This window comes from Lepidochelys olivacea (genome assembly GCF_965140295.1).
Source record: "Lepidochelys olivacea isolate rLepOli2 genome assembly, chromosome: 24".
Taxonomy (NCBI): Eukaryota; Metazoa; Chordata; order Testudines; family Cheloniidae; genus Lepidochelys; species Lepidochelys olivacea.
This window is the reverse complement of record NC_140434.1, coordinates 15,875,577-15,895,587: the sequence shown is the minus strand read 5'-3', so window position 1 is coordinate 15,895,587 and position 20,011 is coordinate 15,875,577. Positions and strand designations below refer to the sequence as shown.

Genomic DNA, 20,011 nt, shown 5'->3' with positions numbered 1-20,011 from the left:
CCAGAGTAAATTCGGGGCAGCCTTGTAATGCCATGCCCCTGGGTGGGTGATCAGCAGGAATCCAACAGGGGACCGCTGAGTCTCGGAGCAGGAGTGGCTACTGCCTCAGCTAGAAGACTCGCATCCGTTAACCGAGGCTCCTACAGGCTCATCGAGTGTGAAGTACAGGGCACGTTTCATAGAGTCCTAGATGTTAAGGCTACAGGGGACCATTATGATCATCTAATCTGGTGGTTCTCAAACTTTTGTACTGGTGACCCCTTTCACATAGCAAGCCTCTGAGTGTGGGACCCCACTTAAAAATTAAAAACACATTTTTATATATTTACAACCATTATAAATGCTGGAGGCAAAGCCGGGTTTAGGGTGGAGGCTGACAGCTTGCGACCTCCCATGCAATAACCTTGCAACCCCCTGTGGGGTCCCGACCTCCAGTTTGAGAACCCCAGATCTAGTCTGACCTCCAGTAAAACACAGGCAAGAGAAATTCACCCAGTGGCCCTGCTAGTGATCTCACTACTTGAGTTTGACTAAGACATCGAGTCTGGATTTGAAGACGTCAGGAAAGAGAGAATCCACCACTTCCCTGAGGAGATTGTTCCAATGGTTAATCACCATCACTATTAAAAATTTGGGCCTTATTTCTTATTTGAATTTTCCTGGCTTTAACTTCTAGCCATTGGTTCTTACTCTGCTAGGTTTAAAAGCCCATAGATGACACACAAAATAAGATCCTGCCCATAACTCATCTGGCCTGATGGGTTTTGTTCTTTGTCCTGCAAGAAATAATTGGAGGTTATTTCTCTTCACTTGGAATTTTTGTCCAGCAGGAGAGAACCCAGCACAGTGCTAGGGGCTGGGGGGATATCTCCCCCACGTTCCTATACTGGCCTCCTTCCCCAGTATGGCTGAGACCCTCCCCAATCTTGTTCCTTGTCCTCCCCCCGCCCCTGCTGCATTGGTTTTCCAGTCTAGCCATACCTTCTGCAGCAACCTTGCCCTGGTTCCTTATTGCTGGGCAAAGAAATAGAACAGAGGAGTCAGAACAGACAAGAAGCAACAGATATTTGGGACGTGAGGATTCGGCCCTAGAGACTCCAGCAATCTCATGGTTTTAGGATTGCTGGAGTCTCTACCACGTTGATGCCCATCTTAAAAGGATCCTGTAAAAAAGAGCCAGAGGTTAACATACCAGTCCCTATTTTCTCCCCTCTGTCATGGGGATACCTGAACTAGCAGGGGACCCTGTTAGATGGATCCCTCTGCTCACCCACCATGAGACGCAATGGGACTCCCATCATCACACTGGGGCTCTTGGTTCTGATCTCACCTCTCTGCCTAGGACACACTCAGATGATGTTAAATAACATCCAGCCCATAACTCACCTGGGTGTCTGGGTTTTCTTATTGGCCCTGCAAGAAATAATTGCTGATTATTTCTCTTCAGTCATCCTCTCTCATGTCCAGGATGAGACCCAACACAGTGCTAAGGGCTGACTGGGGGGCCTGCTGGAAATGTATCTCCCGAGGTTCTCACATTGAGTGTCAATTCCAGTGTCAAAGCCCCACACCAAGCATTTCCTCCCAGCCCTGATTTTCCCCCTTCTGGCTGTAACTACACTTCATAGCAGTGACCTTGCGGGGCAAAGAACAGGTGATGGAAGACAGAACAGACAAGAGGCAGCGGGTAGTTGGGTCATTGAGACTCAGCCCTAGAGATTCCATCGGACTCAAAGTCTTCTGAAAACACTTATCGCCCGGGATGTGGCCAAATGTCACTGAAATCTGCTGGCTTTATCGGATGAACATAACCAAAAATAACAGCATCTCTCGTCTCTGGCAGATGGCCAGGAAAACAGAGCCACAGGCAGGGGAAGCTGAGCCAGCATCTGACCCATTTTCTACAGACAGGAGCTGCCCCAGCGTGGATGAGTAAGATCTGTCCAGCTTTTCAGCCTCCCCAAAGTCTGTCTGGCATTGACGGGACAGGATGAGCTGTTCCCGCGGTTACACCTCAAGGGGGAAACTGTGGCAGGGGGCACCTGCAGGGCCAGGCTCGGCCAGCAGGAGGTGCCACAGGGAAGACAAATCTTTTGACAGAGGTTTGGGGGTGGGAGCCATCCTTATACTGCAGCCTAGCGCAACGGTCCCTGTCCTCTAGGAGCTGCCATAATACAAACAAATAAGCAGACACTCACCAGCCCCAGGTTCAAACCAAAACCAGGCTGTAAGAAAGAACCAGAGGTTAACGTGCGGGTCCCCATTCTCTCCCCTCCGTCATGGGGACATCAGATCCAGCAGGGGACCCTGACCTGGAAACATCCCTTCTCCGGGGGTTTCCCTTCCCGCGTTGGGTCCTCACACAGACAGGGCACTGGCCTGGGCCGAGCCAGACACGAGATGGGGCAGAGTCTCCAGTGGCCCCTTCATACAGAGTGGGGGGTAGGAGGAGCCAGCTGGGAAGGGGCCTGGAGTCCCAGCTGTGAAGCCCTAACTCTGCAGGGAACCCGGCAGCTGAGATGCCCCTTGTGCGCTGATCACCGGGACTGCCCGTGTTACCCCACTGGGGAGCCCCTTGCAGTCACCACTGGAATCCCGCTGGCAGAGCGGGACACTGGGTGGGCTCTTCCCTGGTAGATGGACCTCTCTGCCCACCCAGCATGAGAGACACGGGACTCCCATCGCTACACTGGGGCGCTTGGTTCGGATCTCATCTCCCTGCCTGGGGGGCCCTCAGGTGATATTAAATAACATCCAGCCCATAACTCACCGGGGCTCCTGGGTTTTGTTGTCCGCCCTGCAAGAAATAATGGGTGTTTTTTTCTCTCCATTAAGGGTGACCAGACGGCCTGATATTGGGACCGTCCTGACATTAGGGGCTTTGTCTTATATAGACCACTCTACTTCCCTTCTCCCTCCACCCCCCCGCCCCCACTTGCTCTCCGGCACCTTACGTCTATTCTCCTCCCTGTGCCCAGGAAGAACCCCCCTTCCCAGGGGCTTACAGCAGAGCCTGCTGGGAACGTATCTCCCAGGTTCGTAGAGTGGCCTCCAATCCCCTTGTGTCTGAAACCCTCACCACCCATTTCCCTCAGCACTGCCCGACTTCCCCTTCCAGCCAGACCTGCATTTCCCAGCACTGACCTTCCCCAACCCCTTATTGCCAGGCCAGGCAATGGACCAGGGGAGTCAGAGCGGACAAGAGGCAGCAGATATTAGGGGCATGGGGATTCGGCCCTAGAGACTCCAGCTGAGATGTCCCTTGCGCTCTGATTACCTGGCTGTCCTGTTACTCCACTGGGGATCCCCTGGCAGTCACAGCTGGACTCCAGCTGCTAGAGGGTGTCGTTCTGTGGGCTCTTGCCTGTCAGATGGACCCCTCCACCCACCCACCCACCATGAGAGGAAATGGGACTCCTCTAGCCCTATTGATGGCATTAGTTCCAAATTTTGTGGGATAGTCCTAAAATTGGAGAGCTCCTCGTGCAATGAAGATGAAGTCCCGGTTCTCAGTAGCGACTGTTCTGCGGTGTTTTGGAGGTGCAGGAAGGCAGGATGTGGGGTCGGAAGAACTGGGGCCCATGAGCACAGAAAGCGGAGGGGAGAGAACAGGGAGTAACAGGCGAGCGGAAACAGACAGAATTCGGGGGCGAGGTGGGTCAGTGAGGGGAGAAGATCAGTGTGTGCATGGCCTGCACTACGGGCTCCTGAATGCAGACGGGGCAGAGGTTGACTTTCACTGTGTGCCTATGCAGTGCCTGGCACAATGAGCCCCAGTCTCCCTTGTGTCCGTGTCTGGGCCGCACCGGGGACATCTTGGCATGGCTGCAGGGCAAATCAGGATTCTGGGCCAAGATATAGCCCCCAAAAGCGACAAATGTTTTTGAGGGCCTCAGTTGCTGGGAGTGCAGCTGTAGACACCTGGAAGAGCCCTGGTTTTCAGAAGGCAAGTGCTCGGCGCTTTCTGAAAACAGGGTCCTCGAAGGTTTTCAAAGCCGTACCCCCAAACACGGAGGGATTCAAAATCACTAAGCACTTTTCAATTGTTGACTCATGAGAGGTTTCTGTCTGCCCAGCAGCTGCTGCCTTTTTGATGGGCTGAGATGGAAACATCTGTACTAGTCTTCAGTGAGCATCTGGCCCATTGACTCCAATTGACCTATGGAAGATTGACCCCGCCTGGAATCTGGCCCCATAGACACCAATGGAGCTACGGCCGATTGATCCCAGCTGGGGTCTGGTCCCATGGACTCCAATGGAGCTACGGTCCATTGACAGCAGCTGGGATCTAGCCCGTAAAGTGAAGTTACTCCCAAAGAAAGCAGCGTTTAGTACTTACCTGCTGGCAAAGGCCTGCTTGCCCCTGTGCCATATTTTGTTAGGAAAACCAGGAGTTAGAGCATTTGGGAGACAATGAGACGTGAGCAAAGGGCTGAAGATTTGCAGAAGTGAGTAGAGATTTTTAAGGCCCTACTTGGGACACTTTAATTTTCAGGAAGCGCTGAGCCCCCTGCCTCTGAAAATCAGACCCCTCTGGGACCCCAAACTGAGACCCCAAAATCACTGGTCATCCATCTGTTGACTAATATCTGCTGGCTAGCACATATATATATACACACACTGCACCATCAATGTATATTAGCATGTATTAAGTAGCAGTAACATTCAGCACAAATATTGTAACAGGGATACAGGCTAAACTGGCCTATACCATAACACTGTTCCCTTAGGCTACGTATTCCATAACTCCTTGTGTTTTTGCTGAAGTAAGCCGTTTGGCATAAGCAGATAGGAAACTTGCCAAAATCAAGAGATAGTCATACAAGCTCAGGAAGTATCTTCACAGACTAGTACCTGGAATGCTGGTATCCAAAACAAAGATAAGGAAAGAACAGAACAAGAAGTTAGGGAACCGGGACAAACTCGTGGGCTGGATTTTAGTGACATATAAAGAGATGTGCAACTTGTAAAATCTTAACAAGAACAAGAATGGCCAGACTGGTCAGACCAAAGGTCCATCTAGCCCAGTATCCTGTCTGCCGACAGTGCCCAATGCCAGGTGTCCCAGAGGGAGTGAACAGAACAGGTGAGCCATCAAGTGATCCATCCCATCGCCCATTCCCATCTTCTGGCCAACAGAGTCTAGGGACAACATTTCTGCCAATCCTGGCTGAGGAGGGAGGGATAGCTCAGTGGTTTGAGCATTGGCCTGCTAAACCCAGGGTTGTAAATTCAATCCTTGAGGGGGCAATTTAGGGATCTGGGGCAAAATTGGGGATTGGTCCTGCTTTAAGCAATCGTTTGGACTAGATGACCTCCTGAGGTCCCTTCCAACCCTGATAGACTATGAAAGAATAATCTCTGTTAAACTGAAACATTTTGTGATCTTCATACATTAAACTCAGAGTAGCCAGGAAATCTGGCTGCTGGTGGAAGTGGCAAGGCTGCACTAAGACTCTTGACCGGCAGGGGGTGATGTGGCATTGCAGGCAGCTGGGGCATCCAGGGCTGCCAGCACAGGGCTGCGTTCCTGGGGGTGGGGTGAACTGGTCAGACTGGGAGGTGATAGTGATGCTGGTTATTGATCATTGCAGGGAGTCAGAGTGGCTAGGGCAGGAAGCAGTGCTTTTTGCACAGTAGGGACTTTTACTGGGAAGCAATGGGGTGGAGTGGGTTAGAGCGGGGTAGCGGGGGAGCTGGGAGCCACGACTCCTGGCTTCTTTCCCCAGTTCTGGGAGCAGAGTGGGGTCTAGTGCATAGAACAAGGGTGATGGGGACTTTTCCATTGTGTTACCAGACTTGCCATTGAGAAGCGTCATCGCAAGCAAATGTCTTAAGCTCTCTGTACCTGCAATCAGTGGTCCAGTGAGGGGGGCCCTCACTTTGCAGTCAGGGCTGGCCCTGATGCCCCAGTGTGGTACTAGGGGGTGCTGTGCTGCAGGGAACTGGGTGGGGAACAGCCCGACAGTGAATGGGCGACAAGCACATGGCACGTGAGAATAAAGACACAAACTCCATGTCTAGGCAGACACTTCATTGGGGCTGAGCAGGAGGGTTAGCGTCCCCCCGAACCCAGACAAATTCAGCCCCAGACTGCCTTCGATCTGCACCCAGGCAGGGCTAGGGAGCCTCATGGTGCCCACAGGGTGACGGACAAAGGGGGTCAGAAGTCGCAGCAGATCCCACAGCCTCGCCACCCAGGACAGCAGAAACAGCAGAAGTGACAGCCAGCGAAACTCTGAGCCTTTTGGAAGAGATGGAGAGACTAGAGTGAGGCCCGCCCTTAACCGACACCCCGATTACCTTCTCCCAAGCCGCTTTCCACTCCCAGAGCTGGGGACACAACCCTGACTGCCAGCCTCCCTGTGCTAATCACCAGGCCCCACACCCCTCCCAGAACTGGGGACACAACCCAGTAGTGCTGGCTCGCTGTCCCTTCCCATCTTTTCCCCAACCTGTTATTCCAATGTGGTGTTGGAGACACTTTTTGATCTGTACAGAAGAATTTAAATTTTAAAAGGCTTCTGGGAGGGGAGTGGGGTCTAGTGGTTAGATCGGGGGGGGGGGGGGTGGGAAGCAGAGGAAGAACAAGGCTGGGAATCAGGACGCCTGGGTTCTATTCCTGACTCCCAGCAATGAGTGAAGACTAAAGGGTTATGTTCTCTACATACAGGATGTCAGAGTTCATGGACTGACCACCGCTGCCCTCTGCTGGGCAGGAGAGAGGCTTGTTGGTAGGAATCTGCCATGAGATATTATTGGGGTTAACCCATGCAATAGTATTGGTATTAAACCGTGGAACTCATTGCCACAGGATATGTTGGGGTTAACCCATGGGACTCCCTACCACAGGCTTTCCTGGAGTTAGCCTGTGGGGCTCCCTACAACTGGATATTAATGCAGTCAACCTATTGGATGTATCAGGCATTTATCTGATCAACCACCTGCCACAGGATTTTATTGGGGTTAGCCCATGGCACCCAGCATGCCCCTCCCCTTCCCCCATCAGTCCCAGCAGTGACACAAGCGAAGCCACCTCCCACTACTCACCGCTTCTCTCTTCACCATCTCCTTGGACTCGCCTCGTCCTTCCTCCAAGGGCTGGGACTCCGAGCCCTGACAGAGCGGGAGAGCAGGGAGTCACTTGTGCTCCATGTGTTTCTTTCACCAGCAGTCGTGGCTCCGGAGGGATCATGGGGAATCTAATGCCCGTCTCTAAAACACGTCCCGAGTGGACTGCTGGACTCTGTCCCCAGCTCTGGCAGTGGAGCGGGGTCTAGGGGTCAGAGCAGGGGTGCTGGAAGTCAGGACTCCTGGGTTGTATCCCCGGCTTTGGGAGGGGAGGGAAATCCACTGCACTGGAGCAACGCGGGCCGGCGGCTCTGAGAAGCAGGACTACTGAATTTCATTCCCAGCTCTGCTGCTGATTTGCTGTGTGTCCAGGAGCAACTCACTTCCCCAGGCAGTGCCTCAGTTTCCCCTCCCACCCTTTACTGCATTGGAATCTCTTTGGGGCAGGGTCAGCCTCTCGCTGTGTGTCTGGACAGCACCTGGCACACCAGGAATGGTACAGGGTCCCCCACTCACCCCAGCCAGGGACATTCCATGGATTCCCTCGGCGCAAAAGAGGGACACGAACAGGAGCAGGACAGCCAGCATCTGGACTCTCATCTTCTCTCGGGCTTGGATCTTCTCTGTGAGTAGCCGAGTGGAGCTGGGAGCTACAGGGGCCTTTATTCACTAGCTCAGAGCCCTCTTGGCCAGCGGAGTTAGTGATCTGCAGGAGAGGGCAGATTCCAGTCAGGACGGGGCTGGATGAATAGCTGTTTACCTACGATCCACGTCCTTTTGGGAAAAGACTCTTGTGGTTCCAAAATATGGGCAGTTTTTACCAGAATGCTTCCGTCTCTAGCCAGGTGACAACACCCTCTGCCAGTCAGTCCTGATTCTCAGCCCACTGCTCTGACCTGCTCGACCCCCCCCTAAGTAGGGTAGAACGAGGGTTGCCAATTTTGGTTGGACGTATTCCTGGAGGTTTCATCACATGACATCATCTTTCATTAAAGCTTAATATTCAATTCCAGGAGACATCCTGGAGCGTGGGGAACCCAAGAGAACCCAGGAGTCCTGGCTCCCAATCCCCCTGCTCTGATCTACTACACCCCTCTTCCCTCCCAGACCTAGTGATGGAACCCAGGTGTCCTGACTCAATTCCCTTTAACAGCCTTCCACCCAACTCCACAGTCTGGCCTTCTTGTTTGGAGGACATAGGCCAATATTTTAAGACTTTGGCCAGAGATTTTGATGGACTCCACGTTCATCTGGATCAGCTTGGAAAAGATTCCCGGAGGTGCTGCTCTCCCAGATTCCAGTGCTGTGGGGACTTGTCATTAGTTATATTACAGAGGTGCACGAATAGACCCCAACAGATCAGGGTTCCTTCGGGCCGGGTGCTGCCCAGACACAGCGAGAGACAGTCCCTGCCCTGCAGGTGAATACCCTGCTCAGCATTTCAATAACTGTGTCAGTCTGGGACCGAGCTCCAGGCCGACGGGGCCGGGGAATCACACCGCGGGGCTGCGGGCTGGGGCTGTTCATTAGCCAGAGCCCGGGCCGAGCTGTCACAGCACCAGGCGGCCTAGATTGGCTCCGAGATAGCGAGCTCAGCACAGCCCCTTCACTGGAGCATGAGACGGGGGGCAGGGAAGAGGACGGGGCCAGACCAGGGCCGGCTGCACCTGCCCCTTCCCTGACTGCAGCCGTCTCTGAGCCGCCACCTCCCTGGGGGGATCTCGCTGTCGACTGCTCTAACCGGAACCGAGACTACACTGCCGGGGGATGAGCCGCCTTTGCTCTGCCGGCCCGATGGGATGCAGCCCCTGCGAGGAGACCTGTCTGAAAGACCGACTGTCTCTGGCTGTATCTGGGCAGCGCCCGGCCCAGTGGGGCCCTGATCTGTTGGGGTCTATCCGTGCACCTCTGTAATATAACTAATGACAAGTCCCCACAGCACTGGAGTCTGGGAGAGCAGCACCTCCGGGAATCTTTTCCAAGCTGGTCCAGCTGAACGTGGAGTCCGTCAAAAACTGCCACAAACCTCTGAAAATGTTGCCCTGTGTCCTGCAGAGAAGAAGGGCAGACCTTGGAGGGTCTTAATGTGTGCTCCCCATTCCCATGTCAGCACAGTCTGGGGAAGGAGGGGGAGGGGAATTTGCCCCGTTAGCTTTGGATTAAAAATGGCCGAGATCCTTAAACACTCCTAAATTCAAAGGCCAGGTCGGCCCACTTTTCAGACACCCTGCGGGGAGTGGGTGAAGGGCAGAGAGCAAAGATCCAGCCCCTGGCCCATGCCTGGCTCTCAGGTGGGTTCAGGGGTTAATCGTTAACCAGGCATGTTCCAGTAAAAGGCCAAGATCCCTGCTGTGAGGCTGCAAATCTGGAAATGCCCCAAACGGGGGTGCCGGGGAGGGGCTGAGAGTCTGGACTAGCCTCAGCTCTGGGAGGGGAGTGGGATCTAGAAGGAGTGGGGCTGGGAGTCAGGACTTCTGGGTTCTCGACTCTATCCCTGGCCTAGAAAGAGTCGGGGAAGCCTTACTCGCGGTGTGACCCCCTCTTGTTACAGTGTCTGGGATTTGGGCCTGCATGTCCCCTCTAAGGAAGGACTCCGATTTGCATGGCCGAGCCCACACGCCCCCTGCCCTGCTGTGCTGTCTACGGCAGGGGCTGATCAGATCCTGTGAGGTCTCTGACAGGCTGCAAAGTAGAGACGTATGGCATGGGGCTCCCCTGTGCTCCCCACCCCCACCAGCTCTGCAGGAGCCCCTCACTCCTCACCCACAGCCCCATGCTTGCCCAGCCCTGGGATTTCGCGGTTACCCACTCCAGACCGGGCCTAGACGACACTCCCAGGGGATGAGCAGCATTTGCTCTGTAGACCCGACGGGATCTGATTCCCGGTTTGAAGCTGAGAATTTCCAGTTCTCAAGGTCTTTGTGTCCGAACATCCCACTGGTTCACCGCAACACGGACAAGAGACACTCCGGGTCCGGGCAGATCTCCGCTTTGCGCTGGAGGGGTGGCTCCCCGCTTGGAGAGCCGTCCCCACCCGAGCTGGTGCTGAGCACAGGCAGCTTCCCAGGGAAGGGATAATTGTAGCCGGCCAAAGGCTGTTTCTGCAGCTAACTGTCCCGTTCACAACATAGGGACCTAGAGCGAAGCCGGGCCGAGGTGCCCGCAGGGGCTGGGCCTGGGACCAGTGAGGGGGCAGGTCGCATCCTGCTGGTTTTCTCCTTCCCTGCCCCGAGAGCAGGGGGGGCTGCGTGTTCCCAGTCCCTGTCCCTACCCAGGATCGCCCCAAGGAGCAGAGCAACTCCTTCATCGCTCCCCACTGGCACTGAGGGAGCATCCACCTGCCCCCAGCTTTCCCCTTCCGGAGCCGCAGAGCCAGGAGCCCCCCTCCCTGATCATTAGCCTCAACCTCCTGTCGATAGCCCTGCTGGGGGCACTCAGCCTGGGCGTGGAGCTGGCTGCTAAGAGACTTCTGCCCCCGCGGCCACCCGGGTCCCTTCGAAAGCTGCTGGGGAAATGTCAAAGAGCATCAGACCTCAAAGGCAAAGGAGGGAGTAGGGGCCTGGCTGCCTCAGGGAATGGGACACAGGGCTGCTCGCCTCTAGGGGACAGGATATTAGGAAACACTATTTCACTCGGAGGGTGGTGAAGCACTGGAATGGGTTACCTAGGGAGGTTGTTGAATCTCCATCCTTAGAGGTTTTTAAGGTCAGACTTGACAAAGCCCTGGCTGGGATGATTTAGTTGGGGTTGGTCCTGCTTTGAGCAGGGGTTGGACTAGATACCTCCTGAGGTCACTTCCAACCCTCATATTCTATGATTTTATGACAGGGGAATTTTGTGATTTCAGGATCTTTGCGAGTTAAGCTGTGAGTAGCCAGGAAAACTGGCTGCCGGTGAAAGTGATCAGGCTGCACGAATGCTCTTGACCACCAGGGGGTGATGTGGCATTGCAGGCGGCTGGGGCGTCCAGGGCTGCCAGCACAGGGCTGCGTTCCTGGGGGTGGTGTGTATTGGTCAGACCGGGAGGTGATATTGATGCCCGTTATTGATCATTACAGGGAGTCAAAGCTGGGACGAAGCAGCGTCTCTTCTGCAATCCTTTTAGTGAGAAACAGTGGGGTGTAGTGGGTTAGAGTGGAGGGAAGAGGGGGCTGGGAGTCAGGACTCCTGGGTTCTCTCCCCGGCTCTGGGAGGGGAGTGGGGTCTAGGGCATAGAACAAGGGTGACTGGCACTTTTCTACTGTGTTACCAGAATTACCATTGAGAGGCGTCATCTCAAGAAAATGTCTTAAGCTCTCTCTTACTTGCAGTCAGTGGCCCTCTGAGAGGGGCCCTCACTTTGCCATCAGTGCTGACCCACTACACCAGTGTGGCACTAGGGGGCGCTGTGCTGCAGGGGTGGGGTAGGGTGGAGGATCTCCCCTGGCAGTCAGGGCTGGCTCCAATGCCCCACTGCGGTGCTAGGGGGTACTCTGGTGCAGGGGGCGGGGTGGGAGACAAACTCACAGGGAATGGGAGAGAAGCACATGGCATGTGGGAATAAAGACAGAAACTCTACGTCTAGGCAGACACTTTATTGGGGTTGAGCAGGAGAGTTAGCGTCCGCCCTCCCCGAACCCAGTCGCTTGGTGCCAGGCGGTTTCGGCCCCAGGTTGGCTTGGATCTGCTCCCAGGCAGGGCTGGGGAGGATCACGGCGCCCGCAGGGTGACCAGCAAAAGGGGTCATGAGGAGCAGCAGAACCCAAAGCCACCATTCCCAGGACAGCAGTTATAGCAGAAGTAACAAACGAAATCCGGAGCCTTCTGGAAGAGATGGAGAGACTAGAGTGAGGCCTGCTCTTAACCGACTCCCCGACTACCTTCTCCCAAGCCGCTTTCCCCTCCCAGAGCCAGAGACACGACCCAGGAGTCCTGATTCCCAGCCCCGCTGTGCTAACCACAAGACCACACTCCGCTCCTAGAATTTTCCCCAAACTATTTTTCCATGTGATGTTTGAGGCACTTTTTCATTTGGGAGAGGAGTGGGGTCAAGTGGTTAGATCGGGGGCTATGGGGAGCGGAGGAAGGACAAGGTGGGAATCAGGACTGTTGGATTCTATTCCTGGCTCCCAGCAATGAGTGAGTACTAAAGGGTTATGTTCTCTGCATTATATCAGAGTTCATGGACCGACCACCACTGCCCTTTGCTGGGCAGGAGTGATGCTTGTTAATGGGATATTATTGGTATTAACCCGTATGATAGTGTTGGTGTTAAACTGTGGAACTCATTGCCACAAAATATGTGAGGGTTAACCCACGGGACACCCTACCACAAGGATTTCTGGGGTTAACCTGTGGGACTCCCTACCACTGGATATTAATGGAGTCAGCATAGGTGACATTTTAGACATAAATCTGTTGACCCACCTGCCACAGGATTCTATTGGGTTAGCCCATGGAACCCAGCATTCCCTTCACCTCCCAGCACCTCCCACCACCTCCTGCTACTCACCGCTTCTCTCTTCACCATCACCTTGGACTCGCCTCGTCCTTCCTCCGAGTGCTGGGACTCCGAGCGCTGTCAGAGCGGGAGAGCAGGGAGTAACTTGTGCCCCACGTGTTTGTTTGACCAGCAGTGGTGGCTCCGGAGGGATCACGGGGAATCTAACACCCATCTCTAAAGCGCGTCCCGAGTGGACTGCTGGGCTCTGTCCCCAGCTCTGGCAGGGGAGCGGGGTCTAGTGGTCAGAGCAGGGGCGCTGGACATCTGGACTCCTGGGTTGTAACCCCAGCTCTGGGGGGGGGGAGGGAAATCCACTGCATTTGAGCAGCAGTGGGAGGGGGCTCTGAGAGGCAGGACTGCTGAATTCCATTCCCAGCTCCGTTGCTTCCTTACTGTGTGACCAGCAGCAACCTACTTCCCCAGGCAGTGCCTCAGTTTCCCCTCCCACCCTTTACTGCATCGGAATCTCTTTGGGGCAGGATCCCCCTCTTGCTGTGTGTCTGGGCAGCACCTGGCACACCAGGAATGGAACAGCGTCCCCCACTCACCCTAGCCAGGGACGCTCCGCGGATTCCCTCGGCACAAAGGAGGGACACGAACAGGAGCAGGACAGCCAGCATCTGGACTCTCATCTTCTCTTGGGGTTGGGTCTTCTCTGTGAGTAGCCGAGTGGAGCCAGGAGCTACAGGGGCCTGTATTTATTCACTAGCTCAGAGCCCTCCTGGCCAGTGGAGTTTGAGATCGGCAGGGGAGGGGAGATTCCAGTAAGGACGGGGCTGGATGAATAGCTGTTTACCTACGATCCATGTCCTTTTTGGAAAAGACTCTTGTGGTTACAAAATATGGGCAGTTTTTACCAAAAAGCTTCCCTCTCTAACCAGGTGACAACACCCTCTACCAGTCAGTCCTGATTCTCAGCCCCCTGCTCTGACCTGCTCGACCCCCCACCCCAAAGTGGGGTAGAACAAGGGTTGCCAATTTTGGTTGAACATATTTGTATAGGTTTCATCACATGACAAAATCTTTCATTAAAGCTTAATCTTCAGTTCCAGGAGACATCCTGGAGGGTTGGCAACCCAAGAGAACCCAGGATTCCTTGCTCCCAGCCCCAGTGCTCTGACCCATTGTTGGGGACACTGGGGCATGGCCACTAGGTAACTCGACGGGATGGAAGACCACGAGCGTCGATGAAGCCCCCTCGCACTAGGCCCCGGTGTCCTTGGCCCCCCCTCCCGCCTGGAGGCCCTCGCAGCAGCTCTGCGTGCTAGGCCCAAGTGTCCTTGGCCCCCCCGCCTGGAGGCACACACAGCAGTTATGCTGAGAATCTGCAACAATATGTTGCAGAGTCAGACTGCCTGAAACTAAACAAGGCCAAACAGGGGAGATAGGGAAGAACAATGCTGAATAAAGCAGCTTTATGTATAGTTTAACATATGATACAGAGAACCAGGGAACTAGCTGGGAACTGGATTGGCTGGCTATATGGATACTTGGGGCAGCTTGCTATTGGATAAGTATGCTGGGAAAAAGGATGTATAAAAGCCTGTGTAACTTCCTGCTCTGTGTGCAGGATTTGAGATTTTATTCTCCCTGTACCTTTTTGCAGCTGCAAATAAACTTTTCTGCTTCTCCACCCCGTTGTGATTATTGGGTGTAGCACACCGGGTAACGAACCAACTCAAGCTGTTGTTCAGCCTCTCGGCACTGGGTGCCGGCAACACCATTACACCCCATTTCCGTCCCAGACCTTGTGCTGGAACCCAGCTGTCATGACTCAATTCCCTTTAACACCCTTTCACCCCACTCCACAGTCTGGCCTTCTTGTTTGGAGGACAGAGGTCAATATTTTCAGACTTTGGACAGAGATTTTGATAGACTCCATGTTCAGCTGGATCAGCTTGGAAAAGATTCCCGGAGGTGCTGCCCTCCCAGACTCCAGTGCTGTGATGAAACTTCCAGGAATACATTCAACCAAAACTGGGAACCCGCATTCTACCACAGTGGGCCATTGGAGCCAGCCCCGACTGCCAAGGGAGAGGCCCCACCCCACTCCCTGCAGCACCGAGCCCCCTAGTGCCACGCTGGGGCACTGGGCCCAGCCCTGGCTGCAAAGTGAGGGCGCTTCTCACTGGGCCACTCACTGCAAGTACGGAGAATTTAAGAGATTTGCTTGAGATGACGCCTCTCAGTGGTAAGTCTGGTAACTCAATGGAAGAGTCCCAGTCACCCTTGTTCTGGGACCCCACTCCCCTCCCAGAGCTGGGAAAAGAAGCCACTGGGATACAGGACCTTTCCCTTCTAGACGACGTCAGCTCCAATCCAGCCCAGGGCGGGGACTGGCTGGCTCAGGGGCTGGGGAATGGGACTCGCGGCCTTTCCCCTCTAGGTGGGCACTGGTACCAATCCATCCCCAGGGCTGGAGACAGGACTGGCTGGCTCAGGGACTGGTATCCTGGGCCTTCTCTATCTCAGCCACCGACAGTAGTGTCTCTGATGGGGAGCACGAGAACAGCATGGCAAGCAGAGGAGAGACATTTGGTGGTTTAGGGGGAACTGGCAGCAAACTTTAACCTTTCCGCACATCTCTAAATGCAGGGGGGAGGAGGCAGAAACATGAGCAGAGAAGCCAAAACAATCTAGCAATCAAAGCTCAGGTTACAAATCTTCCCCCATACCTGGTGCTTCAGAGGAAGCAGCGACCAGAAACCAATTCTGCTGGGTCTGTCAGCTCTGGGAAGGGAGTAGGGTCTAGTGGTTAGAGCCGGGGAGCCAGGACTCCTGCGGGTCTATCCCCAGCCCTGGGAGGAGAGTGGGGATCTTCAGAGGTAAAAGCATGAACCTCAGCTGCTTGAGCTGGGTATTTTAATATACTCGTCCAACCATTATTTTGGTCGTGCCCAGAGGCCCCAGCTGAGATCTGGGTCCCATTGTGCTGGGCGCTGCCCTGCCGAGACACAGTGAGAGACAGTCCCTGCTCCAGTCTCTGCTAACAGACTAAATGTATGAATGATTAACATCCCGGGGGGAAACTGAGGCACGGGCTCACAGACTCTAAGGCGAGACGTGACCATCATGATCATCTAGTCTGACTTCCTTCACATCGCAGGCCACAGACCCTCACCCACCCACTCCGCTAATAAGCCCATAACCTCTGGCTGAGTTACTGACATCCTCATATCTTGATTTAAAGACTTCAAGTTACAGAGAATCCACTAATTTAAACCTGCGAGCGACCTGGGCCCCATGCTGCAGGTGCTCGAAACACCACCACCACCCCTGGGTCTCTGCCAATCTGATTCTGGGGAAAATTCCTTCCCAGTTCCAAGTGTGGCTCCCACTGAGACCCTGAGCATGTGGGCAAGATCCACCGGCCAGACACCTGGGAAAGAATTCTCTGTAGGCAGCCCTGTCAGACCATCCCCTACAGAATCGTGTCAAGCTCCGTCTTGAGATAAGTCAGATATTTTGCCCCCACTGCTCCCCTTGGGAGGCTGCTCCAGAACTTCACTCCTCTGATGGTCAGAAACCTTTGCCGAATGTCAAACCTAAACTTGCCGGGTGTATTGGTTGATTTCAAGAGGTCTCTGAGCCGCCCACGGGATGTGGCCGTGAAAAAGGCTCACACAGTCGTAGGATGCGTCCGGCGAGGTATTTCCAGTCGCGGCAGGGAAGTGTTAGGAGTAGGCAAGGCACTGGTGAGACCCCCTTGGGAGCATAGCGTGCAGTGCTGGGCTCGCAGGGTTAAGGAAGATGAATCCAAATGGGACCAGGTGCAGAGAAGGGCGACTAGGATAATCAGGCAGGGGCTGGAGCTGGTTCTAGCCAGATGCCTTTGTCTTCCGCGTCTTGATGCCAGCAGCAGGCTGCAAAATCTCCCGGTGAGTGCCAGATTCATCGCCTTTCTCCTTTGCAGGGGTAGGTGCGGCTGCCAGGACTGGAGTCATGTTGCTGGTTTGGTGCCGACGGGGAGCAGATCTCCTGAACGGAGCAGCGCTGCTTCCAGCCGAATTGGGCTGGGGCCCTTCTGGTCAAGGAGCCCAGAGCTGCCGCTGCAATTGTGTGTGAGGAGCAATAGTGTCCCCTTCTGGAGAGAATCAGGTCTGCTCTTGCGTGTGGGTTTGAGCAGGGAGGCTGGGCTTGGAGCCTGGACTCCGGGGTTCTATCCCCGGCTCTGGGAGGGGAGTGGGGTCTAGTGGGTTAGAGGAGGGGGGCTCTGGGATTAAGGACTCCTGGGTTCTATCACGGCAGGGCTCTGGGATGGGAGTGGGGTCTATGGGTTAGAGCAGGGGGGCTGGGAGCCAGGACTCCTGGGTTGTATCCTCAGCTCTGGGAAGGGACCCCACGGCATCCTGCATGAATTCCTGAAGTCAGTATCATGCAGTACTGCCACCTAGTGGACATGTACGTTCATTACACACACTGACTGCCTGAGCCCTAATGCTCAGCTCGGGTTTCTTAGTCGAGTAAGTTCTGTCCCTTCTGCTGCAAGATCCACCAGTGGGGCTGCGGGGGCTGCTGCAAGCCTCAAACAGGCCCCCAGGGACCCGCTGTGATCGTCTCTGTGTCCCTGCCCTCCTAGGGGGATGAATGCCTTTGCAACTCCAGCTGAACGGGAGCAGGGGTCTGGAGATGCTCTGAGGGATGGCTACTGCTGCTGTGATGTGGGAAACAGGGACACTTCTGGTGGGGCTGGGCAGGGGAGCATCTGTCTGTAACCTACCTCAATAAATTGATAGTGATTAAAAGACTTTCTCTTATGTGCAAGGGATTGGCTGGCTCAGGGGAGTGGGGAATGGGACATGAGGCCTTTCCCCTCTAGAGGGGCACCGGCTCCCATCTGGTCCCAGGGTGGGGGACTGGCTGGCTCAGGGGAATAGGGAATGGGACATGAGGCCTTTGCCTTCTAGGCAATGCCAGTTCCCATCCGGCCCCAGGGTGTGGGACTGGCAGGCTTGGGGGTGGGGAATGGGACCCTGGCCCCTTTTGGGCATTGTAACGATGCTGCCTTTGGTGGGACCCAACTGAAAGTGTCAATTCAGGACAAATTGCTCAGAGCAGGGCAGTTACAGCCCAAGGCTGGGGTTCCTTTGCACATCAAGGCAAGCCAAACCAGCCAAACAGAGAGGACTTCGGTTTTACCCCACTGGCTAACTACAAGTCACACAAGCAATTCCCTTAGACACTCCAGTTTCCCAGTATCACCAACAGTCATTATGGGGACGAATGGTTATGAAAACCAAAACCCCAGTAAAAGAAAAAGGTTCTCCTGATCCCAGAGGGCCAAGCCCCAAACCCAGGTCAATATACAAGTCAGATCTTACCAACAAATGACGCTGTTGCCAATCCTGTAGAATCTAAAATCTAAAGGTTTATTCATAAAGGGAAAAAGATAGAGATGAGAGCTAGAATTGGTTAAATGGAATCAATGACATACAGTAATGGCAAAGTTCTTGGTTCAGGCTTGTAGCAGTGATGGAATAACCTGCAGGCTCAAATCAAGTCTCTGGAGAACATCCACAGCTGGGATGGGTCATTTGTTCAGAGCTTCAGTTTGTAGCAAAATCCCTCCGGAGGCAAGAAGCAGGATTGAAGACCAGATGGAGGAGCTGCAGCAGTGTTTTACAGTCTCTTGTCATTTGGCCTTTCTTTCTTTGTCCCAAAGACACGCATTCCAGCACATGGCCTGGAAAAACCTCAGAGTTCTGTCCATAGGCATGTCCCTGCAGACCTTGCTGAGTCCCAAGGTGTATCTGCCTTCTCTCAATGGGACAGTTATATAGCTGATGGTCCTTAATGGGCCATCAAGCAGGCTAGGCAGAGCTGACACCAAATTGTCCGGGATGTTCCCCAGAAGCATAGCACAAGTTTGAAATACAGACAGTATAGAGCCAATACTTATAACTTTGAATACAAAAATGATACATGCATACAGATAGCATAATCATAACCTGGAAACCATAACCTTCCCAGGGACACCTTACTCGCCAAACTTCGTACAATATTTGCTGCAAATATATAACAGTGGTTGCAACAATGATCTATATGGTCACAGTTTATGTCAGTAACATCACAGGTGCCACTTTCTAACTCAGATTTAAGGGTCATAGGACGTTCACTGGCTCTCGGATCAAGGGTGAATGTCACCATATAAGAACAGGAGCTCTCGGTAGCAGGACAGATGGGTGGAGAATGATGCAAATCTTCTTCTAAGACTTGTTCCGTTCCCAAGTGTGTTTCAGTTCCACTCTCTTGCATTTCTGTGACCCACTGGGCTTTGCTACCCTGCATGAGTTGGAGGGTGAATTCTCAGCTAGCTAGTACTGACCCTTGTACCATATCAAGAGTCTGCCAGTGAACCCCACTTCTAGTGAAGAGTGAATGCACTGCTGACTCACAGAGGGGGGCAGGTACTTGCCTAAAGTCACAGCGCAATTGTAGTCAATTGTGGTCTAGTGGTTAGAGCAACAGAGTCCAAGCAGGACGCCTGGGTTCTATCCCCAGCTCTGGGAGGGGAGTGAGGTCTATTGGGTTAGAGGAGGGGAGCTGAGAGCCAGAACTCCTGGGTTCTTGCCCCAGCTCTGTCACTGACCTGTTTTGTGATCTTGGGCAAGGAGACGTCCCTGCTCTGTGGCTCAGTTTTCCTCTCGTGCAACATGAAAAAACCATATGCGGTACCAGGAAACAGTTATTCACACTGGGTTAATCCAACAGTTGGCCTTAATCTATTGTCAGTTCCTTGGAATGCTCTGAATGACCTAGCAGGTGCTATAGATCCATAAGGATAATTTTATCTCTGCCAAACTTACTACACCTTTAGTCAACACAAAGTCATAAAATTTAGGGCTGGTGGAAATTGCAGTAATTACCCAGAGGTCAATACTGGTTTACACTATGATTTACACACGACTAGGGCTCCGAGGGCCTATGGTAACACAAATAAAAATAATAAACTCCAGTGGAACTACAGCCAATTGACACCAGCTGGGGGTCTGGCCCCATTGATTTCAGTGGAGCGACCGCCAGGTGACCCCAGCTGGGGGTCTGGCCCCATTGACTCCAAGAGAAGAACAGCTGATTCACACCTGGGCTGTTTCTACAGGCTCTTTTTTGATTAAAATATATGCAAAAGTGCTAAATAAAGGGATGTGTCTTCACATAGGCTTGTCTTTTAAAGGGATTATTCCTTTACAAAACTTTCACCTCTATTTGTTAACAAATTACTTTTATAAACTAGCCGGCTGTGGCTTTAACTCTAAGGTAATTTCTTTTTGTATTTTACCTTGTGAATAAGATTACTTACAAAGCAATGCCATCTTTACATAACAAAAGAAAAATGTTTAGTTTAACAAGTCTTGGATATCATTTTGTTTTAAAAGCAGACCTAGGGCTTTCTTGTTATGTTCTGGCCTTCTTATCTCCAATCACAGAGGCTGTTTTTGCTGACAAGGGCTTTGCTGC

The 20,011-nt window shown here is 53.5% G+C and overlaps 2 long non-coding RNA genes across 2 annotated transcripts; both read right to left on the bottom strand.

Annotated features, from left to right (window-relative positions):
* Window positions 1–6,101: 6,101 nt before the first annotated feature.
* LOC311512166 lies at window positions 6,102–7,693 on the bottom strand. The gene is made up of 3 exons (XR_014709419.1): window positions 7,588–7,693; window positions 7,051–7,116; window positions 6,102–6,244 (listed from the first exon to the last, which is right to left on the bottom strand). It is a non-coding gene; the product is annotated as an uncharacterized lncRNA (long non-coding RNA).
* A 3,937-nt stretch (window positions 7,694–11,630) lies between these two features.
* LOC311512152 lies at window positions 11,631–13,652 on the bottom strand. The gene is made up of 3 exons (XR_014709416.1): window positions 13,102–13,652; window positions 12,563–12,628; window positions 11,631–11,874 (listed from the first exon to the last, which is right to left on the bottom strand). It is a non-coding gene; the product is annotated as an uncharacterized lncRNA (long non-coding RNA).
* Window positions 13,653–20,011: the final 6,359 nt, after the last annotated feature.